Genomic DNA, 11,535 nt, shown 5'->3' on the forward strand with positions numbered 1-11,535 from the left:
TTGTGAGAGGGAGAAGGACGGTAGGCACAGAGAGATTAATTGACCTACAACCGAAGGTCATATAGTCAGAGATGGAATTCAATCCAAGTCTTTCTGACTCTAAGGACAGCTCTCTAACCATTATGCAATCCTACTGCTGCTTCTTGCCCATTTCTTGACTAACTCAACAAAGCATAGTTCCAATTCAGGCCTGGCTAGGTAGTGTAATTCATTTCATTATAGTCCCTGCCAGTGACTACACTGAGCCAAGTCAATCCCAAACCCAAGTCAATCCGGGTTTCTCTGTTGGCAGCTGGGAAGATCATTTAAAATGATAGGCAATGGGAGTTTGGGGTACAGAGTATAGGGATTCAGTGGTAAAACACTGGGGAGTCAAGAAAGCTGGACATGAGGGAGATAATTTCATTTCAAGTCTGGATGACTGAGTAGAGCACCCCAGAAACCCCAACTTCAGAACAAATAGAGGTGCTTGGTTCCCAGGGCAAAGGAGAAGACAAGTAATTTCCAATACCAGTAGATATGGACATTGCACCTGTCATGAGGAGGAGGGCTATTCCCTTGGTGGAAGAAAAAGGCAATGTTTAACAACAAGATCTCCTGTCCAGTTTCCATTGGTTCCAGCACCCCTCTAGTACCCATAGTCCTAAGGGATTGTGCTCACCTGTGTGTATAACACATGTATGTGTTTGATCTTCCAACATGACTTCTAGAATCCTTTCCCTGGTACAAAACTCAGGGAGAAGTTTAGGATTCTCTATTCAAGTCAAAGTGCCCAGATGCCATGACCTAGGAGTCTAGGGTACATGTGGTAGGGTAGTGGTGGCTCATTTTCATTTTGAATTGTGCCAGAAGACCAGGGGCATTTCAGCTGTAGCCAAAGAGGGAGTGATACTGACAATATAAGGAGTAAGGCTGGCACAAGGATGGAAATGGTGTGTGTGTGTGTGTGTGTGTGTGTGTGTGTGTGTGTGTGTGTGTGTGTGTGTAGCTGACCAGCAGTTACAAGATATTCTTACGTGGGTTGACCACCTGAAAGGGAAGCTGGGGACTGAGGGAAATATGGGTGGAAGGTTTAAAGATTAAGAGAGGGAACACATAGAGAGGGAAAAAGAAGGCACAAAGATTCAGAATTCCTCAGCATAACTTTCCAGCCTGTCAGTTGTAGGAGAGAGGGAACTACAGGTAAATTCAGTTTTATTGAGGTTCCAAGGAATGGGGAATGGGAGATAGCTAATCAAACATTTGACCTGGTAGAGAATTTAACATCAGCTTAGTAAACAACAACAAGATGAAAGAGATGGAGGCTATGACAAAGGTAGGCAGCACCCAGCCCAGAGGTTTATTTGCCCTTTGGACTGCAGGTGTGAGGAGGGATCAGAATACCACAAGATTTGAGCCCTAATTCAATGCCAGGATCCAGAAATCAATTAGGTGAAATATTGGAAATTTATCCATAAGTCTGGTACATGAGCACTTTGCTCCTCAAAGTCAGCTATTGAATACATCTTTAATACTTTCATGATTTGTTCATACCTGGAACCCTACAGTGTCATATACTTTGAGTCCTGAGTTTTTGCTCTTTTCTATGGTTTTTACTGGGTTACCTTTTTTTTAACTCTTACCTTTCCACTTAGAACTGATACAAGTATTGATTTCAAGGTAGAAGAGTAGCAAGAACTAGGCAGTTGTATTTAAGTGACTTGCCCAGGGTCACATAGCTAGGAAGTGTCTGAGGCCAGATTTAAACCCAGGACCTTCCTTTTCCAGGACTGGCTCTCTATTCACTGAGCCACTTAGCTGCCCCTTTGGGTTACTGTTTTTTGCTAATGTACCCTCTGCCCAGTTTGGAGGGGAGAGATCATAAGCAGGGATAAGGACTCTGTGTGTGTGTGTGTGTGTGTGTATGTGTGTGTGTGTGTGTGTGTGTGTGTGTGTGTGTGAGAGAGAGAGAGAGAGAGAGAGAGAGAGAGAGAGAGAGAGAGAGAGAGAGAGAGAGAGATCTAACCCTGTGTAGTTTATGTGGGACAAATTCTGGGGTCCCTAAATGTTTTTTGTGTGCCTGTTGTTGATGTGAAACCTGTGATACGTGACTTCCTGAGAGCTCACACCTCTGTTGGATGTTTATTCTCTCATTCCCCCTGGTCCCCACACCCCCAGTCTGGACTCTGCCTGGCTGATTGCCCCTCCCAGATTTCCTCACCTGGACTGTTTGCACTGTTTGTCAATGTTGGCTTTGTTTGAAAGATTGTGTCACTGCCCACATGGCAGAAATGAAACATATAAGATTATGTGTATGAGGAACATGTGCTTTTTTCATGATTGTGTGTGCTGGTAAATATTTAATAACTGGCTCTTTAAAAATATATAAATATACTTTTAAGTTACATTATTAATAATTTGTCCATCATTTATTAAGATGACAACAAAATGGTAAATTAAGTTCTGATTTGTAGTTTACTGATTTTTTTTTTAAACCCTCACATTCCATCTCAGAAGCAATACTATGTATTGGTTCCAAGGCAGAAGAGTGGTCAGGGCTAGGTAATGGGAGTTAATCAACTTGCCCAGGGTCACACAGCTGGGAAGTGTCTGAGGCCAGATCTGAACCCAGGACTTCTAGGCTCTGGTCTTGGCTCTCAATCCACTGAGCCACCCAACTGCCCCCAAGTTTACTGATTTCTAAGGTATAAAAGTTCACACTGAAAATTGAACAATTGGCTCTCTTGTCCAGTTTCTACTGGCTCCAGCATACCTCTGGTATGAATAGCCCTAAGTGATCATGTTCATCTGTGTGTGTATGACACATATATACCATTGACCTTGTATATATAACTATATATGACTCTGTTACATGTTTGTTATACATTTCTATATTTATATGGGGATCTGAAGTTCCCCTTAAGGAAGCCTTCCCTGATCCCTCCAGTGAAAACTGAAGCTTTATTTCCATCCTCCCATTTTCTTATAACACTTCCTTCAAATTTCTCCTTTCTCTCTTTTTAAAAAAATGTTACCTTCAGTCTTAGAATCAATTCTATGTGGGGGTTCTAAGGCAGAAGAGTGGTAAAGGCTGGCAATTAGGGTTAAGTGACTTGCCCAGGGTCTCACAGTTGGAGGTAGCTGAGATTTGAACCCTGGACCTCCTGTCTGGAGACCTGGTTCTCTGTCCACTGAGCTACCTAGCTGCCTCCTTCTCCTTTCTCTTTATTACCTTCCCCATCATATCATGCTTAGCAATCAACTAATCAGCAAACAGCAACTATTCGCCAGGTTCTGGAGACATAAAGACACAAATTCTAGTGGGAGGCAAGATCTAAAAAAGCATGAAATGGCACTAAGACTTTTGGGACACCCTATATATTAGTATAAGCATACACACAAAACCCCAAACCAGAAGCACAGAGTTCTTTCTGTGTAGAGAATATAAGTAACTCCAGGTCAGGGACTTTTTATTTTTGTTTGTTTACTGGCATGGGAGTGACCTGTACACAGTAAGGGGTTAATAATTGTTCCACTGAAGTGAATTGAGTCTACATCTTAGTTATGGTGCCTCGATTGTGTTGGGTGGTTTGTGCTCTCCGTGTGTGGTCCCTTATCAGTGCCTCTCTGGGTGTCTGGCGTCTTCCTCCCTGTGGCTCTAAACCGACTCCAGCCTCCTCTGCCCGTATCTGGGGGAAACGGGGGGAGGATCCTGTTTACTCCTCAGTCCCAGTCACGGGGCCAGCTCCGTCTCGCTCCCCGCTCCCCGCCGGGTCAGAGCGCTCCCGGGGTGTCAGCGCGGGGCCCGCACGTGGGCCTGCCTGTCTGCGTGTCCTGGGGGGAGAGACGAGACGCCGGGGCGTCCGAGGCTGTAACCCCATCCCGCCCCCCCCCCCCCCCTTCCCCACCAGGCTCCAGGGCCCAGGCAGTTTTATCCTCGCCCTTTTACGGCCAGCCTGGCCAATGCCCCTGTAATTACGCGCGGCTGCAGAGTCCAGCGCCGAGAAAGGGGGGTGGGGAGCACGACCCTTGTCCCAATGGAGGCCAGAGGCGCAGGGATCGGGACCCCAGAAAGTGGAGCAGGGTCTGACCCGCACCTCCCCACGCCCATCCCTCGGGACAAAGCACACCCGTGCATGCCTTCCCCCTTCCTCGGGCTCCGGCTCCGCCTCCTTGTTTACCTCGAGGCGAGTCTGGGGCAGTGACCCTGCCCTTCCAGGTGCCCGGGGCCAAAGTCTGCCAGGGTGACGCGGGCTCCTGGTTCGTGGGGCCCGGCACGCACACGGAGGTGGGGAGGGGAGGCATGAGGACTCTGGGGTTCCCCTCCACTGTCTTACGCCCTTCATCATCACCCCCCCCCTTTCCTTCCCGCCACCCTATCTCTTTGGTCTGAAATGTCTTGAGTACTGAGGGGCAGGAGGGGAGGAGGGGAACCTGTGGGGTCTTCAGGCTCCGCTGCTCCGTTCCGGGCACCCGTTTGGTCTTGCCTTGACTCTGCTGGGCCAAGCTGTTTCCCAGCCCTGTCAGCGCTTATGGCCCAAGGTAGGGGTGGAGGGAAGGAGCCAGGGCAGAACTGAAAATTCTGGGACCCGGGTAAGCTGGGCCTGGTCACCCTGGGTGAGTCAAGAAGTTGTCATTCGGAGCCCCCCACCCGCCAATCACGGCACTATACAGATTCAGAGTCAAATTCAAGCGCTCTCGGTCTCTTGTCTCTCCGGGCTTGCTCCCCTCTCTCTCTTTCTCTCGTCTCTACCTTTCTCGTGTTTCTCTCTTTCTCCCTCCTCCTCCTTAGTCTGTCCTTGCTAGAACTTCGGCGACTCCTGGCGGACAGAGTACGGGTTGTAGAGTGGCTCCTAGTGAAAAAGCGAAGACCCGCATTTGGGAGACCGACAGACGGAGACAGAAAGAGGCAGACAAAAGAACTCTTGACAGACATCTGGAATAATGGAGCACGCCGTGAGCCGCCCTGCCTCAGCCCTGGGCTATCTAAACACCTCCTTTTTCATCTCCACCCCCCACCCCCAGCCTGTCTACACTGCTGCAGAGAAGCCACCCCTTCCCTTGGGGCTAAGATTTGGCTCAGTTTGGGGGAGTCCCGGTGGCGGGCTGAGTCGCCTGTCTGGGCTGTCTGTCTGTGTGTGGATTCCCCTGCCATGAGTCTTTTCTGGGAACTGGGAGTGAGGGAAAGGTTAGCGCTCCACCAGATGGTATATATTCGGGCATTTCAGTCTCTTTCCTCTGGGGAGCTGAGTTCCTGGAATTTCAGGAGCCCACTCACTGGTCCGCATTTCCAGCCCAGGCTCCTGGGAAGGGTTAAACTTGTCGGTGCCCGGGAGGGAGCAACTAGAGAGGGGAGAAGAGAGAGGGTTGGGCTGACTCTTGCTCTGGCTGGCAAAGAGAAGCTACCAGTCTGGAGGGCCTAATAGTTTGGAAGTGGGAAAGACAAGTCCTCCCCACCTTGGGGCATCGTCTAAAACAGCTCAGCACCCGAGAGAACCACTTGACTCTAAGGTGAGGCCGGCATCGGGGAACATGCCACTCTTATGTATCTGGGAGTTAGGTAAAAAGGAGTGTTCTCAGGCACCTCCTCCCAAAGCCCCAAGAGTTCTTGTCCCCTTGCCTAGGATCAGAGGCATCCTAGTGCTACAGAAAGAATGCCAGATTTCAAGTATGATAACTCTGATCTGTCTTTGCCTGTATGCTCTCCCCACTCCAGGCCATTCTCCACTCAATCTCACTCTAAATCATATTTGGAAGAAATCTTAATTCCATTCAGTAAAGTGACCTCCTTCAAATGCAGGTCTGACCATGTCACTCCCATACTCTATAAACTACAATGGCTCCCTATTGCCTACAGGATCAGCTGGAAAGTCTTCATGGTCCTTTTTATGCTTTCCAAGCTTAAAGCAGCACAAGATTTTCAGGATGCTATGTATAAAATCAATTTTGGGGGGTCAACCAATAAACATTTACTAAGAGCCTAGGGAGAGAAATTTATAAAACCAATTCAAGGAAAGTGAGCTCCAGCAACGGAAGGAGTGCTAACTCCTTTTTTCTTGGGTGAGGAATATCCTACTATGGCCTACCATATTCAACTATGTACCAGGCATTGTGCTAGGCATTTTGCAAATGTTATATTTTAAAAGCACAGATATGTATTTTTATACATGACATAATATGATATAACAATGTATATGATTAAATATGCAATAAATTATAATACATTTACCTATCCAAGAGAAACAAATTCTCACATTAATTATAGCCAAAAATCTATGACTCATTCTTTTCTCCCTCTCTCCCACCCCTCTCCTGTCCCCAAGAAGGTAGGTAATATTGTATAGGTTGTACATATATCATCATATAATATACATTTCTCTGTCCATCATGTGAAACAAGAGACATTGTTTACACTAGAGAAAAACTGATGGAGGAAATAAAGTGAAAGAATGGTATGTTTCAATCTGCATTCTAGTCAGCAGGGTAGGTTCTGTTATCCTTATTTTACAGTGGAGGAAACTCAGGTGAACAAAGGTTGAGTGACTTACCCAGGTTCACACCAAATCAAATCATATCAAATAAGTGTCTGAAGCTAGATCTGAACTCAAGTCTTCCTGATTCTAGGGCTCTAACTGCCTATTATGTACCAACCATTGAACTAAGTGATGGAGAGACAGGGAAAGGCAAAGGACAGTCTCAGCCTTCAAGGAGCTCACAATCTAATGGGCAAAAATGACATGCAAGCAACCATATACAAACAGGATATATACAGGATAAATGGGAGATAACAAAGGGAAGGCACTAGAATTAAAGGGAATTGGGAAAGGCTTCCTTGAAGACTGGGATTCTCTGGAGAGCTGAGAGTTCTAGCTCATTTTACAGATGAAGAAACTGAGGTTTGCCCAGTCTGTGATAATATTTGAATTCAGCAAGAAGACTTCCTGACTTTCAAGGCTAGGGCTCTATCCATTGTATTGCCTAGCTGCCCCCAATTCTGTGCAATTTCACTGTTTGTCCCCCATTCCTAGAATTCTACCCCTCCTCACCGCCACCTTCCTTCAAAATCTCACCTTTGGCAAAAAGTCTTTTCCAGCTCTTCCTTAATCATAGAGTCTTCTCTTTGAGATTATCTCAAATTTACCCTATATACATATAGTTTGTATATAGTTGTCACATATTTTCTCTTCCATTAGACTGTTCCTTGCAGGCAGGGACTACTTCATAGTGGGGGGGGGGGGTGAGTAGAAAGAGCACAGAGCTAGGAATTGGGAAAGAACTCAGTTCAGATTTGACCTTGGGTCCTCACTAGCTATGTGACCCTGGAGAAGACATTTAACGTATTTGCCTCCTTTTTCTCATCTGCAAAATGGGGATAATAGCATCCAAGGTATTTGTGAAGATAAAATAAAATAATACTTTTGAAGCACTTTGCAAACCTTGATGCATTATATGAATACTAGCCTTACTTTGCTATTGTTCAGTCACTTCCAATTCTTCATGGTCCCATTTAGGATTTTCTTGGCAAAATCAGAATACTAGAATGTTTGGTTATTTTCCTTTCTAACTCGTTTTACAGAAAAGGAAACTGAAGTCAACAGAGTGAAGTGATTTGCCCCAGAACACACTGCTAGTCAGTATCTGAGGCAGAATTTGAACTCTAGGTCTTATTCTCCATCTACTGCTCCTAGTTGGGGTTTTTTAAACCCTTACCTTCCATTTTAGAGTCAATACTGTGTATTGACTCTAAAATACTATGTATTGACAGAAGAGTGGTGAGGGCTAGGCAATGGGGTTAAGTGACTCGCCCAGGGTCACACAGCTAAGAAGCATCTGAGGTCATAGTTGAACCTAGGATCTCCTATCTCAAGGCTGGGATCTCTATCCAATGAACTATCTAGCCATCTACTCCCTCAACTTGACTTTTCCCTTTCTTTGTATCCTAAGTGCTTAGCATAGTGCCTGGCACATAGTAGGCACTTAATGGATATTTGTCAACTTGACTGCCAACAGTCCTGGTTCTGCCACTTATTACCTATTTATCTTGATCAAGTCACTTAAATTCTTTGCTCTTCAGTTTCCTCATCCATAAAATGAAAAGGGTGAACTAAATGACCTTTAATTCCTCTTACAGCTCTCTATCTAGGATCCTTTCTCCTCCAGGGTAGAACTAATTCCACTAGCTCAAAAGGTTCTCAAGATCCAATTGTTAAATTTTTAGCATGACCATCTATACCTCTGACATCAGCACATACCACAAATCAGGGCTTGATTCATTGTCTAGACTGAAGGAAGTGATGGAGAAAAGATTTTATTAACAAATAATGCAGATTAAACTTAGAAGTGTGTTGTTAGTACATCCCCCCCCCCATCCAGTTATTAAACATTTTCCCGGCTAACCTTCTCTCCCAGGATCTTATTCTGCCCTTAAGTCACAAAATCTTAGAGTTGGAAGGAATCTTAAAGGTCAATTCCATCCAGCAAATTTGTCACTTACTATATACCTAACCCTAGACTGATCACCTCTTCTCCCTGCTAAGCCTCACAAACCTTCTTCGATTTCCCCCTCTTCCCTTTCCTGAAGTGTCTCCCCACTCCCCCTTACCCCAGTTACTCTCTTAATGAATTTCCCCCTGCCCAGGTCACACCTGGAATTAGACAGACCATGTCCCCAGAAGACCAAGGGCACAGTGCCAGGTAGCAGCCAGAGTGCCAGTACCAAGAATCAATGGCTCCTTTGTCTCTGATTTTGCTGACCTCCTTACCCCTCTTCTTCCCTCAACCACACCCTGAGAATGGAGTGGGGGGAGGAACCCCTAAAGGGTCCAGGAGCTTCTAGAAATCTTTGTAACAGGAGACAAATTAATGGAAAACCAGAGTGGGGAAAAAGTGAAGGGAAGGATGATTTCACTCTTAATCTATGCTTTGGCAAAAAGTCTTTTCCTGCTCTTCCTTAATCTTAGTGCCTTCTCTTTGAGATTATCTCAAATTTACCCTATATCATTTGTATATAGAATTAATAAAAGTATCAGTTCTAAGGAAGCAATTCAGTAAGGACTAGGCAACAGTGGGTTAAGAGACTTGCCCTGGGTCACACAGCAAGGGAATGCCTGAGGCCAAATTTGAACCCAGGTCCTCGGAACTCCAGGCCTGGTTCTTTATCCACCATGCTAACTAGTTATTCCAGATAACAGTAATTCAAGGAGGGTGAGCTTCAACTACTAAGGTAGTGCTAACCCCTATTTTCTTGGGGGAAGACTGTATAGTTGAAAAATACAGGGTAGGGAGTCAGGTTCTAGGCCCAAGTCTGCCACTAATTTAGTTTCATGACCATGGGCAAGTCATTTCCCATCTCTGGCCTTTTGTCTCCTCATCTATAAAATATTGTTGTTGTTGTTTCTTTTTTTCAGTCCTAACTGAATCTTCATGATCCTAGTTGAGGTTTTCTTGGCAAAGGAACTGGAGTGGTTGCCATTTCCTTCTCCAGTTCATTTTACAGATTAGGAAACTGAGGCCAAGAAGGTTAATTGACTTGTCCCCATTTGGGGTTTTCTTGGCAAAGATACTGAAATGGTTGCCATTTCCTTCTCCAGCTTTACAGTTGAAGAAACTGAGGCCAACAAGGTTAAGTCACTTGACCCCTTGGGTTTTTTTTTTTGGCAAAAGGTATCGGAGTGGTTGCTATGTCCTTCTATAGCTCATTTTACAGATGAAGAAACTGAGGCCAATGGGGTTTTTTTAAGTGACCACCCCAGGGTCACACAGTTTTAACTCATGAAGATGAACTTTCTGGGTTTCAATCCCTTTGTAACATCTATCTGCCCTTTCTATTAGGTGGGCTAATTCTCTGATGGCTTTCTCATTCTTTGCTCCTCTCAGATTCTTCTTGCTCAGATCAGAGTTTCAAAGGGGCAATAGGCATATGGAGCTGAAGAAGCCTGTATCTGAAGTAGTAATTCAGATTTCAGTGTTAGGGTATTCTACTACTGCTCATCACATCTCCCTCTGTTTTTTCCTTGGTGGTACTTCCAACTCTGTTTCCCTCCTCTCTTTGTTCTACTCCAACAATCTCTGTCATAGAAAAATTTGACAGGTTTAGAATTGGAAGGAACCCTAGAGGTCATCTCATCCAACTTCCTTATTTCACAGATGGAAAATCTCAGCACCCCAAAAGATGAACTGACTTTCTTTTAGTCACTTGGATTCAAATTCAGTTGTTCTGATTCCAAATCCAGTGGGTTTGCTAATATACTATTTTCCACCTTTACTTGATCCTGATCTTTTTATCCATCTTTCTCCATTTTCCTGTAGAGTCAATCATGGTGTCTTACCCTAGTATTCAAGGCTTTTGATGCTCTAACCCCAACCCACTTTCCTAGCTTTATGTCCCACTGCTCCTACTCTGACCTCGACAACTAGGAGTCAGGCATGGTGCTAAGTGCTAGAGATATGAAGAGAAGCAAAAGACAGTCCTTGCCCTCAAGATGCTTCCAATCTAATGAAGGAGTCAACTTGCAAACAAATATGTACAAAGTCATTTCATCTTTCGGGGTGCTAGACCACTTAGCTTCCCATCATAGCTCATCCACTAACTTGCTGTGTAGATTATCAACCAGTTATCCCCCCATGCCTCATTTTTTATCCTCCTTTAATGAGGGGTTGGTTTCTATTTTTCAGTCCTTTCTCTGGAGGTAGACATTTAGAGAATACATTTTTGAAAAGTCATCATGGAGGGGCAGCTGGGTGGCTCAGTGGATTGAGAGCCAGCCTTAGACAAGAGACCCTGGTTTTGAATCTGGTCTCAGACACTTCCTAGCTCTGCTACCCTGGGCAAGTCACTTCACCATGATTACCTCAGTTTCCTCATATGTCAAATGTGTTGGAGAAGGAAATGGCAAACCACTTTGCCAAGAAACTCCAAATGGAGCTAAGTGCCTGAAATGACTGAATAACAACAAAACCAAAAAGATCAAAGACAGGAAACTTTGGCCACTTCCTTGTATCCTCACAGAACCTAGCAAGTGCCTGGCTTTTAGTCATGTAGGAGATATTTCCTGTACTCAAGAATATTCTCTGGTTCCTCACTCTCTATTGTATCCAATCTTAGCTCTTCTACTCCTTCACCAAATCGACTCCCTTAACTCTCATTTCTAGGCATCAAAGTGACAGAATAGATAGAGCATTGGACCTGAATTCAAATGTACTCTTAAACATTTTGGTGTGTGACCAGGGAAAGTCCCTTAATCTCTGGCTGCCTCAGTTTTCACAATTATAAAATAATAAACAAATGAGACTTTATAAATGCTTATTCCCCTTCCCTTCTCCTCATTTCTCTGGTGTGGAGTCTTAGAACCAGAGAACCTTCTTTCTTTCCTAACCTAGCACATAATCTAACTCTTCTTTTCTTTTCCCCCACATTCTCCTCCTCCTCTTCTTCATTCTTCTCTCCCACTTCTGATTCTTCTCCTTATTCCCTTATCTTCCATCTTAGAATCAATACTAAGTATTGGTTCCAAGGCAAAAGAGCAGTAAGGGTGAGGCAATGGGGGCAAGTGACTT

This window comes from Monodelphis domestica, chromosome 2 (assembly GCF_027887165.1).
Source record: "Monodelphis domestica isolate mMonDom1 chromosome 2, mMonDom1.pri, whole genome shotgun sequence".
NCBI classification, from domain to species: domain Eukaryota; kingdom Metazoa; phylum Chordata; class Mammalia; order Didelphimorphia; family Didelphidae; genus Monodelphis; species Monodelphis domestica.